The sequence below is a fragment of the Apodemus sylvaticus genome, chromosome 7 (assembly GCF_947179515.1).
Source record: "Apodemus sylvaticus chromosome 7, mApoSyl1.1, whole genome shotgun sequence".
Taxonomy (NCBI): Eukaryota; Metazoa; Chordata; class Mammalia; order Rodentia; family Muridae; genus Apodemus; species Apodemus sylvaticus.
The window spans coordinates 38,136,672-38,141,363 of NC_067478.1; the positions used below are offsets into that span (position 1 = coordinate 38,136,672).

General features: G+C 41.7%; 1 non-coding gene across 1 annotated transcript; it reads left to right on the forward strand.

The window, feature by feature from the left end:
• Positions 1-2,208: 2,208 nt before the first annotated feature.
• On the forward strand, positions 2,209-2,280 carry LOC127690297 (small nucleolar RNA SNORD50). The gene has a single exon (XR_007979025.1). It is a non-coding gene; the product is annotated as a small nucleolar RNA SNORD50 (small nucleolar RNA).
• Positions 2,281-4,692: the final 2,412 nt, after the last annotated feature.

The following is a 4,692-nucleotide window of genomic DNA, read 5'->3' on the forward strand; positions in this document are numbered from 1 at the left end:
TTTACTTTATTGTGTTTATTTACTTATTTATTTGTGATGAAATAAATAAGCCTTTTAAAAAAAGATCAAGAAGTGAGGCGGTGGTGGTGCACACTTGTAATCCCAGCACTCTGGGAGGCAGAGGCAGGCAGATTTCTAAGTTTTAGACCATCCTGGTCTACAGAGTTCCAGGACAGTCAGGGCTATACAGAGAAACCCTGTCTCAAAAAAAAATCCAAAAAAATACCAAAAAAGAAAAAAAAAAGAAATTAAAAAGATGTACAAAAATCATTTTGAAGATGACATTATCTAGTAGCCTTAAAAACCTAATACTGTGACGGTGGTTACGGCTCAGTAAAGCATTTGCTTTGTAAGCCCAGGGACCCGAGATGGATTCACTCCCAGAACCACATAAAAAAGATGTTCTCTGTGGCGCATGGTTATAGTTTCAGAGCTGGAGACAGGAGGATCTCCTAGACTTGTGCTCAGCCAGTCTAGCTTCATTTGTGAGCTCCAGATCAGTAAGAGACCCTTTCTCAAAGGAAAAAAAATGGTGTTCATGGGACAACACTTAAGGCTGCCCTTCATCCTCCACATACATGTGCATACATGAGCAGGGCTGCTTGGTTTCACCTGCCTAGTTCTGTCCTCCAAGGTCCCTTCAGAGGTGCCCCTGCCATCTGGGCTGGAGTTAGGGTGAGGTCAAGGCCACTCCCAGCTGCCAACCATCTGTGCCAACCAACTAGGCTAGAAGTTGGAGGTGACCTCACCTCCAACTACTGTTGTTCCTTTGAATTCTGGGGCCACTCCCACTCCACATCAAGCTGAGTGGGCCGCCAGACTCGGAATAAACAGGTGGTGTGGAGCCTGTGGTAGTGTGCACAGAACCAGACAGGCAGGAGGCAGGTGCTCACCATGCTCCGGAATGCCCTGGAGGAAAAGACCACTGAGCACACCTCCAGGCATTGCTCCAGGAAAGGCCGCACCCCATGTGTTCTTCTGTCCAATCGGTGCTGGAGGGAGGGGCAGCCTCGATTTCCCTCAACTGAAGGTATAATGAGAGCTGCTTGGAAGGCTGAGCATTCCTTCTTTTCTGTAGGTGTGTGGTTTAAGTGCTTGGATGACCAACCCGAAATGTGGCCATGCATGAATTTAGAGGCTCCGGGTCTGTGGAGCAGGGTACCCATGGAAACCTCCTAGGGAAAATGTGCCACAGCAAAAGAGATTTCAGGACTAGAGCCTAGGCCGTGGGGAGATTGGGACTGGACAGCCTGGTTGAAGGCTGCTTGCTTTCTGGTTCCTTGGTCCCATCTTGGCTGGGTTCTTACACAGCAGGGTTTGCAGAAAAATATGCTAGGCCTTTTGTGCTGTTCAGAAGATACTGGTGACACCCAAGAGAAACCCGATTATATGCACATGAATCCTTTCACCTAAACAATGGTGACATCATTCTTCCTGTGGTCAAAACAGTTGCAAAAAGATGCGAAGGTAAGAGCAATATAGTTTAGTTTTCTAATTGAAGTATTAGAGAAATAGGAAGTGGTGTGTGATGCTTATAATTTGTTTCCTTTCATTAGATGGAGGGGAGCCAAAGCATCCAAGAGAATTCATAACAGAAAGTAACTTGATTAAAACCTGAGTCTTTAAAAAGTTATATAAGAAACCTAGATTTATATTCTGTCAGCATACATTTTTACCGTTCTGAAATAGAATCAGCTTCCCTTAAATGTTTTCTGAAATAGTGATGGCAAACCAAAGGCAACCATGGTCTGAACAGTGATGAACTATATCCAGAAGTTGATGACCTGAAGACAAATACAGCTTCTGAGAGAAGACCATTGTGCTTTAGTGCAGTGGTCTTGTTTACTCTTTTTATGCAGTTCATATTAATAGTGTGTCTTGGTACTTCTTTCTTTCTGCCAGCGGGGAATACCAACCCATTGGGATGTCTGTGGCCTGTAAAGATCCTAGAGGAGGAGTGCATGTGTGTGCTTCTCTGGTTTGTTTTCTGCTGAACTTTTTTAAAAGATGTATTTATTATTATGTGGAAGTACACTGAAGCTGTCTTCAGCCCCACCAGAAGAAGGCATCATCAGATCTGTGTAAGGATGGCTGTGAGTCACCAGGTGCTTGCTGGTGTTTGAACTCAGGACATTTGGAAGAACAGTTGGTGCTCTTCCCCGCTAAGCCATCTTTCCAGCCCTGTGCTGAACTTAATGAAGTTGGTCTAGTCTATGATAATCCTATCCTGAACCTTAATTCCTGTTGAAAAACCACAACTATGGATCTGGCTTCTGAGATGGACCATTACAAAGGTCTGTTGTGTTCTGTTTTAATTTTGGCAGTAATGTAATGCCTGTGTTTCTTTGTTTCTTATTTTTAGGGCCAGTGACACAAGACTTGAGAATGAAAACTAGATGTGGTAAACATCTAGAAAAGGCAGAGACAAGAAGAAAATGCACAGTATTAGTACTGGGATGTTTGAGATGGGGTCTCCATGGCCCTGGCTGTCCCTGTTAATTTGTCTAGTGATCAGGAAAGCATCTAGTATGTCCTGCAGAGTTGATTCTTGTACATTTTTTTTTTGTGGGCTGTATGTGAATGTATTGTTTTGCCAATCCATTGAGGTTGCTCTGTTCTGTGAAGGTTGTGGTGAGCTGACACAGCTGTACAGACTGAGCAGAGTGAATGCAATCATGATCTTAAAGCAGCAGGTCAATATCTCAGTGACTGTAAACTTGATCGTGAGCTATTTCCTTAGGCATCACACAGTGGATACTTGGGAATGCTGCAATAAACATCCAGTTGGAAATATTTCTTCAATTCAGTTTGTGTCAGAAGATTAACCAGAGTGCCTTGGCACATGTTCCACTTCCATGGTTACTGAGTTTTCAGAGTTAGTGCATTAGGCACACTAGTGTCAGTGTCCTAACTAGCACAATTGTGCACATGATGAGGTTTCCCTGAGACATTGCCAAACAGTGACTTGATCACATTTGCCCAGCCCTCCCTACCCATTTCTTAATTTTGAGACAGGGTTTCTCTTTGACTGATTGGTCTTTATTCTACCTGTCTCTGCTTCCCAAGCGCTAAGACTAAAATGGGCTTTAATTTCTAAATTCTTAACTGCTGCATACTTCCATTTTCCTTTGTGGTAATTGACAAGGGTTGAACTTGCTTTTTTTTTATTGGCAAAAGTATCTCAAAATTGTCCTGATACTCAACTATAGAGATGGCCTCAGTTTAAAGAAAAAGCCACCATGCCTACCCTTAGAATTGGTGGACTTCAAATTTTTGTTACCTATATAAAGTAGTGTCACTGGTTATAGATAAATTCTTCTAGTACGCTGTTGCTTTGTGGTAACACTTTTCATGACAGTTCTCAGTATCCCTGGCTATCTGAACTCTGAACTTGGCTAATCTTGAACTGAATCCTCCTGCCTCCCTAACTCTTGGATTAAAAGCATGTCAGCCCACCCCTCTACCTAGTTTATCATTAAAGTCAAGGTCTTAAAATGATTTTTCACACTAAGCAGGAGGAATCTAGTATGGATTGTTTTTTTTTTTCTTATACATGTTAAGTTTTCCTGATAGCATTGGTATAAACTTGCTACATTTGAAAAATAAGTTGTCTGTGCATACAAAGTTCTTTTATTCAGGTAGCTTATTTTTTAGGATGTCAGAATTCCGTTTGATACTGTGCTTTTATAATTTTTCCTTGTTCCTATGTTCTGTTTTGCTGTATCAAATGTTATTTGTCATTCCTCCTTTTTATTTATATGAAGAAATATGAATTTCCCTCTTTTCTCTTTATTTTGGGTTTTTTGAGACAGGGTTTTTCTGTATGGCCCTGGCTGTCCTGGAACTCACTCTGTAGACCAGGCTCAGGAAATGCATGCTGGGCAGTGGGGGCACACGCCTTTAATCCCAGCACTCTGAGAGGCAGAGGCAGGCTGATCTCTGAGTTCAAGGGAAGCCTGGTCTACAGAGTGAGTTCCAGGACAGCCAGAACTATACAGGGAAACACTGTATTGAAAAAACTAAATCCAAAAAACATATATATATATATATATATATATATGATGCTGAATAAAATCAAAAGCAACCTTATAGAAATAGAAAACACAAGTGAAGATTTTCTATGCTGGTTGATTACATTGGAAGAGTGCCTCACTGTTTAGAACTGGAGCTCCCTCAGACCAAGCTGGTCTTAGGATTTTATGGCAATCCTGCCTCCCAACTTTAGATTACAGATAGGTGTCACCAAGATAGCCAGAGAATCCTTCCTATTAAAGGATTAAACAAATGGAGTCCAAACCAGTTGAACTTTAGGAAACATACAGTTAGCCTTAAAGGACTGCATGAATAAAGCATGGTATGGTTTCAGATGTATCTGTGATGCAATGGGATCATGGTGTTAATGGGATGGGAAGAAAAGGAATGCAAGATAAGGCTGAATGCTAAGTACATTGTAGTTTCTGAGTAGATGAGTTCAAAATTCAATAGTTTTCAGTGAGAAACTGTGATGATAATTTGATGTGTTTATTGTGCATTGAAAGAGGAACATGGTCAGTTTTTTTAGGTTGGGGTTTAGGGGTGTTATGTTTATGTGTGCAATTGCCCTTTTAGGCCACAAGGGGGTGCTGAATCTCATGCTCCAGTTCAGATGCTGTGAGGGAGCTGGATACTGAACTTAGGTCCTGAAATCAGTAA